A 15,684-nucleotide genomic window follows, 5' to 3' on the forward strand; every position below is an offset into this window, starting at 1 on the left:
TCAATGCAACTCACTTTGCTTGTGTTGCACAATAGACAGGGCATCACACAGTTGAGTACCATCAGCTTACAGTCATGTGATGCCTTTTGATACCACTGGAAAGTTGGCGTTGTTTTGCAAACTCACATCACCAGTTTTGTAAAGGGCTCGTCGATACTGTTGTGGAGGCCGAGTTGCCACCGTGTTACGGCAGGCCGAGTTTGAGAGTTTGTGGAATGGCTTCTGGTGCAGTACACCGCTAAGACAATTTGTCCCTGCCACTATTACACAACTGTGCCCCAGGGTCAGGTGACAGGATAGGTGAATGAAGGTTCAACAACACTCCAACAAATTAGCAACAAAGTCACACAAATGAGTTAAAAAGGTTTACTTGTCTTTGTGACTTGTTGAATGATTAAGTCTGCAATACTGCATGTAATACAAGACAAAAGAGGCCCTCAATGGCTAAGTGCAAATGATTGAAGGTAAACTTCACAGTACATAGCAAATGAAATTTTTACAAGAACTGTCTGTTCACTTTTAAGAGTTCACTAAATGACGTTCCCTGTCCAAGTCAGCCCTGGACAGCTGCTCTTCTATCGTCCGAGCGGGCTTCTTTCCGTTGTCGTCTGGTCATTGGCGGACGGTAATCGGTCAGCAATTGGCTGAGGCGAGGTCGATATCTTTACCCTCAGCGCCATGGAGGTAAGAATAAGGGGAGATGGCGCTACGTATCCCAGCCGTACTACGTTTTGAAGCCATGGGGGCGTGGCTCACTGCCATGACACTCTGACCAAAACATTGTCAGTGTGCTATAGCGCTGCGTGTATTACAGTCGCTAATTGCACCATATACGCATGTAACGTCATCAGATTGGTTGTTTCAAAGTTTTTGTTTAAAATAAAATCTCGTAAAGGCGAAATTCCGCATTTCTTCTGATTAAAAATAGTTTTTAATGTAATATTACGAACAGCTAGCCTTCAATGTAAACGATACAATGTTGTTAATTCAGTAATAAACGTGTATCACAAACTAAATAATAGAAACTGAAAACTAAGTTAGCTATACCCTCCCTCCAAAAACCCATAAATACATCTTGTTTGTAATACATGCTGGGACATTTCAGTTACGTTACACTACTGGGAAACACTCTTCATTACCACCAATATTTACTGAAATGAGGTACATAGAATGGCAAATCTACACAGTGTCCTGTTTAGGACAGTTAATGTAGTGTTAGCTTTTAATTTGGTACATCATGAAGACAAAGTGAGTTACTCAACACTTTGATTATCGACGATACGTACGTATTATACTGAAATGTGAACTTGAAAACTAAGAATTTAATTCTTTGAATTAACATACCTTTTGCAAATGTTTTGGGTGTGTAGGGAAAACTGATGGTACAGCATTTTCTCGGAGCCTTACTGTTGAAACGGAAGTTCGGTCTATGTCCTCTTCTCGGAAATGCTGAGAACATATAGTGCTCCATTTCGACGCACACCAATTCTTCCTCCTCACGGCATTCTCCCACAGAGCTTTCCGACTTTCATTTTTAGGAAATCTACAGGAGAAAAACACGCTATAGTACAAGTACCGATGTAGCACACGTTCATTCACAATGAAGTTGTAAAATCACACTTAACGAGACAACTTACACATGAAATGTTATTCCCTTCGATTTCGCATCACAATCAGAAAGATTCGTACATCCGAACACCACACAAGTCACCATAATAGCGCAAAATCCTTCCAAAAGTGAGCGACAAGCCTATGCACACAAGTTTACAGCAGCAATGTTTTGGTCGGATTGAGATGGCTACCCTCGGCTTCACATAACTTCACAGCTGTGACATCACGACGTCTCCCTCTATTCTTACCTCCATGCTCAGCGCCGACAGTGGCGCAGGTGGAACTCGCGCAAGTGGAGAGTCTCTATGGCACTGGCACCAGCTCGCATCTTTGCACCTGTGTCTTGTTCGGATGACACAGCGCGTTGATGTATGTCAAGTTTAGAGACAACGTATCTGTAAAGAACTCTTTGGCAGTTCTGATAGCACTTTATTAATCACTATCAGGCTCAGAAAAGATCGTCTTGTTTTGGTGTAATAGTTACAGTAATACTCAACAACATTAACTCAAGAACCTCATTGTGTAAGTACAAGCTGAGGGGGAAATGGAGGGAAGCTCCCCGTTCTTTAATTTTTGTACTCTTAGTGGAGCTCTCACATAGATTTTCTTGCTAGAGGAGATCGGTTGGCTCACATCAGTGCAATTTAATTTCACCTCTTCTACAGCTCTGTACAATGCGTGTGCAAGGCAAGTGATGTGTGCCACACTGGGATAGAGACTCTGAAGTCTGTAGGCTGCTACAGCCATGTATGAAGCACCATTTATTGGTCTCTATTCACACCAACAGTGACAGTAGCTTCATTGAGTTGTCAAACGCTAAGGCAGTTGTCGAGGTGTTTATTCTGCTGAGAGCTTCACACCCTTAGGAGAAACATTTCTCCAGGTCCGTCAACTTTAAGGACACCAACAAAAGTATTTACAATTTAACCCCTATCCAAATTGGTGATTTCCAATAGATGCCCTAATCTCTTGGTCAACAACTTTAGTTCCTATTTTGTCGAGCACTTCCTCGTAGCACACAGATAAATAGTCGTTTCTCAGCGTAGCTTCATCTGGAACTGGATTTATTTTGTACTTCAAGAACTGTCTGAAGCGGGGATTCTTCAGCTTCTCCAATAGGACATTGCAAGACACCACCATCTTAAACAAGTTCTTGCACCTCTGAAGATGGACATGTCTACTCAAATAACAGCGTTTGTCTGCTGTCCTTCTCAGCACTTATCTTCGTGCAGCTACTGTGTTTGGAGGTGTTGCAGTGTTTTTACACGGTAAAGCCATTTCCCCCATTAACCTTAACTTCATATAGTTTATAAAATAATATTTCCTTGTCATTGCTGAAGAATTTCTCCCCTGGTTTCGTCGAATAGGACTAAGTTTGTATTCAAACTGAATGGGGCGACTACTTGTGCTATGTTTATTGCGCCAGAAGCCACCCTTGTTGGCTTCGAGAATGTTTTGTAGACTCTGTGCAACAATCTTTATATCAGTGAACGGACTACATAATGTGTTACACTGCTTGTCTACTATAAACCCGATAAATAAATCTTTGTAGTAATTGTGTTTAATTGTGACAACATTACCTCAAACATTGTCATGTGAGTAAAATTTTCGTGTTTATATTCTTGTGTACTTAAAAATACGACAAACATTTGGATTTCTGGAAAAAAATTTGGTCGAAATACGATTCATTATGGAAAAAGTTGTCCGAAATTTGACCTATTACTAAAAAAGATATAAACATAATTTTTGCTACATTAAAGCTTTGTGGATGAATTGCTGTAAAATTCACCCTAAAGTTCAGGAAAAAGATTTGACACTAAGATCCATGCCAAACTAATAATAGAATAGTAGGCCCTCATTCAGAGAAGACAGTAATCCTCACATGGCTGAGACCTATTCTTGAGTAGTTGTTTAAAGAAGGAAAAGTAACAGCTAAGGGAGAACATTGTAAACCAATAGTAGTGAGTGACATTTTTGGAAATAAAGTTGATGTTCACCTATATTCTGTGCATAAAATATCATTAATCTTACACCATGGCTAGCGCTAATGAGGAAGAAATATTGTTGCCTCCTAGTACCAGTAATGGGAGTGTGTGTTACCGGAACCACCTGTAATAAAGGGAAGCAAATTAAAAAAGAAACATGACTACCAGTTACGATTAAAAAGTGGAACTTCCATCAAACATTGTTGCTAGTGCCATAGATCCTGTTAGGATAAGATTGGTTACTTGATAATTATTATCGATTGGATTTCAACCAGAAAATATTTGTGTGGAAAATAGGTAAAAAGGTAGCTAGCATAGCTTTCCAAAGTAATCCATTGAAATCTAAGCAAGGCCCATCATCAGAGGAGCATATTCATTTAGTTGTGTTTACTGGTATTATTGCAACAGATGAAAATAAACAAGAAAAAGAAGGGAAGTATTAAATCAAGAGGAGTTGGCATTAAATTGATAGCAAGAGAATCACCTGTAGTGCTAGAAGAACAGAAATCTTAATTAGAAGGTATTCTGTTAAAACATAAAGATGTGGTCACAGATAACTTGGGACTAATGAAGGAATACTTCTGTAAGTTTAAAGTAAAAGATGACACAGTTTTTTTCCTTTTGCAAGTCGTATCCACTACCAATAAACCTTCGAATTGCAGTGAGAGATGAAATATGAAAGGAGATAGACAGCAACATAACTCAATGTATTTTTAGGGTCTGTTGTGGGTACTTAAGAGACTTGTGGTAGGTGTTCATTTAGTTTTAGATTCATGATCACTCCATAAACACAAAGAGACAGAAAGGGTTAGAACCCTGAGTACAGAAGTGATGTTATCTAACTTTGATGAAGCAGAATTTCATATTTCCATAGATTTCATGGAAGGATACTGGCAGGTAGCATTACATGACCACTCAAGGCCATACACAGCCTTCTTATTTGAAAGAAAATCTTTTCAGTTTAAAGTAAATGCCATGGAAGTATTACAATTCGCCTTGGGTTGTGAGCTGTACCAAGGAGAATGGAATCCAGGAGAAAGTGATCACAGAACAACAGCTTTCATTAGTTGAAGTCTTGGCAAGCATGATTGAATTACTCCATTACCGAATTGGACATTCCTGTGTCAGTTTTCATTGCTGCTCAATATTTATTAGGGAGGGAATTAGTGCAAGAATTAATAATGTATGTCAATGATTTATTAATAGTCTACAAGACTTGGGAAGACTGTTGACAATTATTGATATATATTTTGAGGTGACTGGAAGAAAAAGGGTTACTAATAAAAGTTTCTAAAACATACTTTTGGTGACAAGAGTTGACTTTTTGGGACACAGTGTGAGAATAATGGGAATACAACTATGTCCAGAAAGAATGCAAGTTATAAAAGACTGTCCAGAGACTAGAAATATTAAGCATCTATGATCACTTAGATTTGGCTGGATTCTATATGAGCTTTATAAGAGGCTAGGCTATGAAAGATGCTCATTTATCGAACTTATTGAAATAGAAAACTATCTGGAACTGTGATGAAAGTACAAAAGAAGACTTTAGCAATATTAAGCAAGCTAAAGCAAAAGCATGGAAATAAGACAAGTCACTATTTCGCACTGACTATGAACTTCACTACATAATAGATGAGAATAAATATTTTGTGAGTAATATCTAGATAAGTATGCATGAGAAGATAGCATTTACTATTAAGGAATTACTCATTACTCACAGAAGTCACCATAATTTACCACAGCCCACATTTAAAAAGAACAAGAGATCAGAAGAGACATCAGAACTGAATAGATTCTCTCTTACATGCATAGCCATCACCACATAGAGAGATGGTAATAAATGGCAAGAATATCCAGATTACATTCTAAGTCCAAAAAGGCTACTCTGTAAAAGGAACAACATATATTTTGTCAAGGACAACCTTGTTCTGTAAGTTCTAAGCTTTTCGATCTCTGATAGTGGCAGGAGCTGAAGTGGTGTAATAAATGAAGAAAATTTTAATATCGGTCTAGACAACTTTACTCAAAATAATGTTTCTTGCTCATGCTGAGTTGAACAAAGAGTAGTATATTTAAGAGGAAGCTCAGTAATAAGGTATGGGTTCAAAATACAATAGAATTAAGGTAACTAAAGTTATAAGAGGGAAGACGAGAAAGTAGCAGTTTAGTGGGAGTGATGTAATAATGAACAGGCTATGATACGCATATATACATGAATTATATTATGAATAGTGCAGGTGGGATAAAGGGAGTATTACTTAAGTTTAAATGGAGGAAAAATGGAGGCATATATATAGGGCCAATATAGCTATAAAATTTGAATGGTCTTTATGAAGGATTTTTCTGTAGGAGGAGGAGTATTTATGGGTTTCTGCAGAAGTAGGATACTATTAGCTTTGAGGATTACTATAAAGTTGCAAAATACAGGAACGAACCTGAGTTTTGTGGTCTAATTCTTATACTCATTTCAGAAATGGATAACTAGGACAGAATTGTCTTAACTTTGTGTGCTGCTCTTAACACAGAAAGTAGGAAGTTAACGAGTTCACTACACTAGTTGTTCTCAACATTTATTACATTTGATTGTTTGGAATTGACAGATTAATATATAAACTCCGAAAAGCTCGAAGTGTCTATGGAAAACTATAATTTGCTGTCAGAACTGAATGGATACATCCAACGACTTGGGATGTTTGCATGTTTCACAACTATTCCTTAGAATTTTTTGTACTTTTCTCATGGTTAGCAGTACCTTTGTTTGCTAGGAGCTTTTTACGAGGGGAATTTTTACTTATTTTCGATGGTTAAATCACATGATTTAGTTTATACACATTTTTAGGGAATGTTAGCTTAACTTAGAATAAGTAGGTTAACTGCCTGCTTACCTTATCCTACTTGAAGGATGTGTAGAGGAAATAAGAAATGAGGCTCCTAAGCCTATGTTTCCTCACAAGTTTAGTTGGTAATCCAGATGAAGATACAACTATGATCAATTCATAATAGGAATTAATAATTACTCCATGTCCAGTCAGCATGACTAGGCTACGAATACTCCCTGTGTCTGAATAGACCATTGATAATTAAAACAGAGGTACAGCTGGTTTACCAGCCACCATTGTGGCTGGTCCACATACATAGAGAAATAGAGACAATGAAAAAATAATATATGGTCATAACATTTTAAGACTATAACTTACTTCAAGAATTCAAATTCCTATTGAAGAATGGTTACTTTGCACCAGTGTTTATCCGACCTCAAGCAAAGTATTTGAGATCAGATACATTGAAATGATAAATTTTTACTGAGTCGTTGTAAGTAATCCACAAGTAATCATTAAGTAACGTTAGGGCTATGTCATGAGTAAAGATGTTTTGAAATGGAATTATATGAAATATTACTTAGTTCAAATACCATAAGTAAAGGGTTTTTATTTTACAAAGTTTTAACAATTTTCGTTTCTGAAGACAAATGTACAATCTGAACTAGCAGTATTATTTATTTCTCTACGTCCTGTGGTTGTGATGACATCATTTACATACACAAAAAGGTGACATACAGTATAACATACCACTTGGGTAAGGCAATGTGTTGCACAATGTCTACCAGGCCGACAAATGATGAGTATCATAGTGAGCATACCGGTTTTTTATAAGTTTGTTGTTCTAGAATAGCATGTTGTTTGGAAGTTTATGACTGTCTGTGCATGTACATGGGTAAGGATGGGCGCCACATGTCTGCAAGGTGGAATGACGGCAGCTGCTTTACTATACTTTTGTGGTACTTGCTGGTTCGGCTGTTTATTCCATCGGAGATGTGACTTGCCATGAAACTGCATACTCTGTGACAATATGAATTATTGCATGCAGAGAAAAAAACAAAACAAACATTTTTTATACGTCAAAATGGATTAAGATAACTTTCATTAAGGTTAAGCAGAATGCATGTAACGTTACAGCTCATATTTGAAAACAAACCTTTATGAAGTGTTTTTGCATCATATATGAATGGTCAGTACAATTGTACTTCCAAAGAAATGCTATTTCCTAATTAGCAGAAAGTTACTAATTTGAGAAAAATATACAGCTTACAGCACCAGAAAAGTTACAGTGAAGAGAAATCCATATTAACAAATAATTACACAGACCAACAATGGAAAACTTTTTGGTGAAAATACCTTATTCTTTTTATTGTTAGGGTGGGAAATCTAAATATGATACTTCAAAAACTGTATCACCCACCATTTCTTCACACTTTACAGTTAAATTTATTAAAGTAAGTGATTTTTTAAAGAATTTAACAGCTTTTGTATAGTTAAAATAATTTAAAATGAGGTGTAATAAATGTAGATGAGAAACATTTGCTGGCACAAAAGGTCAATTCTATTTTTGTGTTAACAGATGGTGGTTTGTATACTGTCAATCTAACTTCACTTTCTCGTTTCCTGTACATGTGCTCAATACAGTGTTTAATCGTGGTTGTAAAAACTCTGCTGACAGTTTTTGTTATATTTGTGTTGAATTTGTGATTAAAAACACCAAAGAAACATTGTTGACTTTTTGAAAAAGGTTTATTTATCATACTTTCGATCTAAACTTGATCATCAAGATAAATTTTAGGCGCCACACAAGGTATATCGTGTGTGTGTTGGAGACCTGAGAAAATGGTTGAAAAAGGAGAGAAAAGCCTTTAGATTTGCTGTTCCCATGATATGGAGGAAGCCAAGAAATCATTCCGATGATTGCTACTTTTGCAGTGTTGATATTACTGGTCATTATGCGGAAAACAAAAAAGGTAATAAGCTACTCTAACCTTTCATCTGCCATCCGACCAGTAAGGCATGGTGTAGATTTGCTGTTTCCTGACCCACCAGATGATTTAAATTCTGTTCTAACAGAAGTATTTTCTGATGCACAATGTGATTTAGATGAACCAGACGATGATGAATTCCAATGTAATACAGAAAGTCTAGAGCCCAAATTGTTTACTGAGACCGAGCTTAACGATTTGGTTAGGGATCTGGGCTTAATGAAAGAAAAAAGTTGAATTGCTTGGCTTTAGATTAAAAGAAAAGAACTTATTGGCAGTTGAAACCAGCATATACATGCATAGAAAGAGTGAGCAGCAATTTTCCAACTTTTTTCAACAAGAAGGTGATTTAGTGCACTGCTCAGACATTCGAGGTCTGATGAATGAGTTTGGTACTGAATACAACAAGGAAGACTGGAGGATGTTTATTGATTCATCCAAAACTAGTTTTAAGGCTGTTTTATTAGACAATTGTAACATGTATGCATCTATACCTGTTGGACATTCTGTACACATGAAAAAAAGCTATGAAAATCTAGAAATAATGTTAAATGAAATAGGCTATTCTGCTCATGGTTGGATGAAATGTGGCGATCTAAAAGTAACATGCATGCTCCTTGGTCAGCAAGGTGGCTTTACCAAATTTCCATGTTTCTTGTATGAATGGGACAGTAGGGCTAGGGATGAACACTGGTACAGAAAGAACTCGTCTGTGAGGAAGTCTTTAAAACCTGGTGAGAAGAACATTCTACACAAAACCTAGTAGATCCAAATAACATCCTCCTGCCACCTCTACATATAAAGTTAGGCATAATGAAATAGTTTGTAAAGGCTTTGCCTAAAGATGGACTACTTCTTTTTCTCGATCAGTCGATAAAAGCTGACGTCGAGAGATTGTGAGTAAGATATTGGCCACGCCTTCTTTGCCAGCCCCCTCCACTTTCATCTCGCACGCCACTGCTACGTAAGACCACCATGCAGCAGCGAATACTCGATCGCTGCTGCCCTTCGTTTTACAACTTATTGTTAAACCTAAATCGCACTACACTGACTTGTGTCCGCTTTGAGTTTCCCGTCGTTTCGCCTCAGACGAAACTCACACACAGGAGTGGGTATGATGACAGTTTTTCATACCGGAAATTATCAGATTTCTAAATTACCACGATTAGTCGTAATTTTTTCTTCATACTTTGTGTTTCTTCACTCATGCCGTAACCACGGCTATAATGGTTCTGCAAACAAATATGCTGCATGAGTGTGGAAAACCACAGGATGGTTGTTATTTGTCATGATTAACATTTTTTTAAAAAACTTTCGAGAAATCGTGTTTTCACTAATAGAAGCAATAGATTTCTTTTATGTTGCCTCATTTGGTAAGAGGGTTTGAGTTGATTTGGGGTGAGGGGACCAAATAGCGAGATCATCGGTGGTCGCATCGGATTAGGGAAGGACGGGGAAGGTAGTCGGCCGTGCCCTTTCAAAGCTGTCACCCCGGCATTTGCCTGAAGCGATTTAGGGAGATCACAGAAACTTCAATCAGGAAGGCCGAACGTGGGTTTAAACCGTCGTCCTCCCAAATGGGAGTACAGTGAGCTAACCAATGTGTCAGCTTGCCCAGTCGTATGGCAAGAGTATTGCGCAAAAGAAACAGGAAGGACAAAGTCCCGTAGGCTGCCGTCATTCCGTCGGTCACGTGGCGACGTGCTGACACGGGATTGGCTGCCTTGAAGAGGCGTGATACTCTCATAGCAGTACAGAGCAGGGTGCGGTCGCATCCACATCATCTCAGCACACAGATTGTTGGAAAGAGTGATATTGTATTTCTCTAAACACAATTTTAATAACATTCTCGGATTAACACATCAATTCAAAAATGCAAAATTAGCCTCTCAGACAGTGCAATCTTTATGGTTAAAGCCTAACACAACTGTGAAGCTAGTAGCGGTATCCATTCCCTTTGTTTCCAGCGTCTCAAGCATAGTAATAAGGAAAATATAATAATAATAATGCTACCAATAAAACGTGATGTAGTTGTTGATGTGGTCTTGAATGAAAGACTGGTTTGTGCAGCTCTCCACTTTACTGTATCCTGTGCAAGCCTCCTCATGTTGGCTAAATACAGCAACCTCTATTTGAATCTGCTTAACTGTATTCATCGCTTGGCCTCCCTCTACAATTTTTACTCAGCACACTTCCCTCTACTATCAAACTACCGCTACCTTCATGCCTTAGGACATGTAGTACCAAATGGTCCCTTCTTCTAGTCAAATTCTTCTATAAATTTCTTTTCTCCCCAATTAGATTCAGTACCACCTCATTAGATACTCGATCTACCTATCTAATGTTCAGCATTATTCTGTAGTACCACATTTGGAAAACTTCTATTCTCTTCTTATTTGAACTGCTTGTAATCCACATTTCATTTCTGTAGAAGGCTACACTCCACACAAATAGCTTCAGAGAACACATCCTGACACTGAAATTTGTATTAGATGTTAACAAATTCTGCTTCTTGAGAAATGTGTTTCTAGCTACAACCAGTCTGCATTTTATATCCTCTCTGCTCCCGCCATCCTCAGTTACTTTGCTGTCAAAACAGCAAAAATCAACTAAAACTTTTACGTGCCTCATCAGTAAACCCATCACCCAATTCTTTAAAGTTTCAAACTCATATGTATGAAACACCTTCAAACGTCTGATAAATACGAGAATGAGGTAAGGTGTTAAATATTCGACACTAACCATGTGAGGGAGAAAAAATTTAACGAAGATTTAAAATTACGTTTAAAGTTATGTTTCATGCTCTTCGATTTGGGAGCTTAGAATGCTGACTGTGGGTTGCACATTATCCAAACAAACCAAAAAAGAAGCTTCATTTTACTTTAATTATGCAGGTCAGCCCTAAACACTGGGTGGTGTGAAAATAATCTAATAAATCCATTCACATGATCAGACTTTACATTTTGTAAGCCAGATGACTTCAAAGTTACTATTTTAATCAGTCACTTTTTATTGTTAGTTTTGTGATATTCAACAAGGTTTATGTAGCCTGTCTGACTTTTTCGTTCTATTGCAGTATTCAGTGACAATCTAAACATTATAACTATATGAATGAAAATATCTTTAGTGAATATTGTCTGCCATAATTTCCCGATTTGTTGAATCATATGCAGATGTCATTTTTGATCGTTTAATTGAAAAGAATGTATCCATATTCATTATTACTAGTACAAAAAGATTTACTTTGCATTTATTTACGAAATATGCTTGCCTTTTGGGTTATGAAAGTAGTGTGTTCTTCAAAATATACTGAGTCAACTACCAATGCTTTGAGATACAATAAAACTGATAATACCATGTTACAATTTATTCTTAGGGTATAATTGTCTGCTGAGGACCATATCAAATACAAAAATTTTAAAACCTTGACCACTCCTGAATAAATTTCTGCAAACATCCACGTTTTCTGCATTTAAATATGGCTGCCATCAATGTTTGCACCATATCATAGCTCAGAAAAGAAAATACACACTGTCATCTGAAGCTGTCAAACCAAACAAATGTGTCCCTTATTAGTTGGTTAGTAGATAACTGCCTATAACAGCTAATTTTACAATGGTGATGTGTAATGTCGTTCTTATGGCGTCAGGTTAGAATTACACAATGACTTTTCAATCGAATTATCGTTTAAACAATTTCAAAGACAACCAAAATGATGTTCAGGTATCCTTACACTCTGTCTCTGTTGTTTCGAGGCAAATCGTGTTTGTAATATATTGACTAAACTGGTTTGGTGTGGGGACAGAAGGGCTAAAAGTTACAAAAACAATAATTACTACAAAATCAAAATTGTACATAATTTAATTGGTATATTAAAAGACTGTATCTGATTAGCACATTACGTATTAGGCGTCGGATTTTGTAAGGTTGAGTTATCTCGAAATTTGCTGCTACATCCTTATTTCTGCTTTAGTTAATTAATAATGACTAAAACATCTTCTTTTAGATTAATCAGATCACTTCCATCACGGCATTTTGACCTCACAGTTTGATCAATCTATCTCATATGCTTAAAAACTATATTTAACGAAAGTACCAAAAAGCAAAGTGAAACACACTTTCGTATCAGAGTTAGTGGGATTAGTCCATAGAAGCCATCCTCCACACACATAATGTTACTGTGGGTGGTTCTGATATCCACTAAGTGTTAGTAATGCTGATGATAGTTTCTAAATAAGAAAACTTAAATTACAAAGTGAAAGCTGATAAAGTAGATATAAGTGAAAAGATTTATATGAAAAGACACAATAACTGATAGCATTTTTATGTTGTATTAGGGACTGTTTCTTATGCTATGAGTGACTGAAATCAGGAAGTACCACAGTGTGTGACTGGCATTTGCATGAAATCAGACTGTGACATGATGTCTTTCTCCCAGTGTAATGTGCTCTTTGCCTTGACTACCACATTTATGAAAGCGCTGCTAAAGATTCGATCATAACTAAATATTTATGACAAAACGTTCAAATATGTGTGAAATCTTATGGGACTTAACTGCTAAGGTCATCAGTCCCTAAGCTTACACACTACTTAACTTAAATTATCCTAAGGACAAACACACACACACCCATGCCCGAGGGAGGACTCGAACCTCCGCCAGGATCAGCCGCACAGTCCTTGACTGCAGTGCCTTAGACCGCTCGGCTAATCCCACGCAGCATTTATGACAAGCAAAACTACAAATATGATTGCTGCTCATTTCATTTGCACCAATTTAAGCTGTGCTCTTAGGTTTGTGTATAACCACACTCTCAAAAATCGTGGCTTATTTCAAAGAAATCACAAAGCATTGGTAACAAGCAAGACTATACATATGATTGCTGCTCGTTTCACTCGCAGTAACTTAAGCTTTACTTGTAGGTTCCCACCTAACCACACCCTCAGGAATCATGACATATTAAAAAAAAGTCAATTATTTGTGATAAGAAAAAATGTAAATTTCATATGATGTAAATGTCTTTACTGCTTGTTTCACTAGCAGCAGTTTCATCGTTCATTTTTTAAGCTTGAAGCCATGAAAGAGAAGAAACTCATTTCATGTAAATAACATCGAATATTGTGGGACATGCTTCTATTACATAAATAAGAAGACCCAGAATGTGTTACAAAAGCAAAGCTGGAGAGAAAAGGTATTAGTGTGTTCTAGGATATTATCCTACTTCTTTCAGTTCTGTAACACTACGTCTCTAACCACAGTGAATGCATTTCATCTTGAAATCTCTTAAGGACTGATGTGTCTAAGAGATATTTAATTATAACAAATTGTATATAGAGTGATGTGTTTGTGATAAATCTTCTATTTGACATTGCCTTCAAATTGCATACTGTCAAAAAATCAAAGTTATAACATGGAAACAACGAAATATGATGGATACAATACTGTGTCTCAAAATTAGTGAGTGAGGAATGTCACATGACCGATTTCTGATTTCAACCAAACACTAGCCACTAATTTCTGATTTCAGCCAAATGCCAGCCACATAACATAATACTTCCTAATTTTAGTGACTCACAATACGTTATGTCATAACCAGTGATTAGTATGTGAAAATTTATGTTATGATGGTACCACTTTTGTTCCAGCTGGTAAAAATTGAGGAGAATTAAAGCAGTAAAGTAGGGATCATTTCAGAGCAGCCAGTAAGTGGTTCCATCTCACTGAATTTTGTATTAATACTGACAAACTGTAAATATTCTCTTTACCTTATCAATTAAAGAGGATGGCAATAACTGCTTCAGCTAAACTTCTTGACTTCTGTCTTCACACGAAATTAACATGGAAGAATTATACCAAATATATCTCTACTAACTTAGTATGTGCTACATATTTGTTAGGTAAACTAAGGTCATGTGTTAATGATAAGCTATTGCTAAATGCATACTATACCTTTTTCCAAGCACAATTGACATGCCATTGTGTTATTGAGGAATTTCCCTGGAGCAAAAAAAGATCACATTTGGCAAAAATAAGGAGTTCAGATGCATCTGTGGGGCTATAAATAATGTCTTGGGAACCCTATATATAAAAAAAAAATATAAATAAATAAAAATACCCACAGCTACATTCCTCTTCATATTAAGTTGTCTAATACATACAAAAGAAAACTAGCATTATTACAAACTAAAACACTCTATCCATTGATGTTATTTTGGAAATTTGTGGTACGTTCCTATTGGGACAAACTGCTGAGGTCATGAGGTCATTGGTTTACACACTACTTAATCTAAAACTATCTCACGCTAAGGATAACACACCCATCCACGCCCGAGGGAGGATCCGAACCTCTGATGGCGGGGGGGGGTGGGGGGGGGGGGTGTTCTGCAGGAACTGTGACAAGGTGCCTCGACCCCGCGGTGGTGTAGCCTCGTGGCCCGTCAATATAATACACACCTAAAACAGAAGACAGACATCACAGTCGCTAGACTTAAGGAAACTCTAGACAGTTACAAATACATGAGGGTAAAACAGTTTAATATGTTGTCACTACAGGTACACAATGTGTCACCAATATGTTTAAAGACGTCGCACAGTTGTGGCCTTGAGAGAAAAAGCATTTTATACAATAGAAGAGTTCGAAATAGGCTTTAAAAATTATCTCAGACAGTAATATAGTTTCATTACATTAAACTTATGTATGTGATTCTACATAATACATCATGCGCAGTATGATGGACAATTTAATGTCGAACAGTAATTACGTAAAATATTTTTTAGTCTGTGCGTGTTATTTATGTAATTGTATTGCTACGTCTGTGTACACAAAAGATTATGTTGGTTGCATTTTTAAAGGTGTATAATAAATAAATAAATGAAACATCCTTCATCTGAAGCACTTGATTAGATAGAAAGTGTGTATTTGTAATTGACCTTGATCTTTTTTTCCTTTCAGATAATTTTGCAGTTACAGTCATCTCGAATACAGGCTGCTGTGGCAGACTTATATCCATTTATGGTATTTACCAAACTATTCTATTCGTTATGTTCGGCTGACATAGAGACCCATAAATCTTCCTGTCTATTCCAGAAATTGGGAATCTAGCACTTTCTGCAGTGTTTGCTTATTTTTACATGACATCCATTTTCTCACTGTCATTTCTTGCGGTGGTAGATTTTATATTGCCACAATATTGTTTTCCAACTAATGAGAACTAATCAAGTAGATATATATGCAAAACAGAACTAACAGCCCCTTGGTTTCCAGAGCTCTTACTTCCATA

Source organism: Schistocerca americana, chromosome X (assembly GCF_021461395.2).
Source record: "Schistocerca americana isolate TAMUIC-IGC-003095 chromosome X, iqSchAmer2.1, whole genome shotgun sequence".
In the NCBI taxonomy this organism is placed as follows: Eukaryota; Metazoa; Arthropoda; class Insecta; order Orthoptera; family Acrididae; genus Schistocerca; species Schistocerca americana.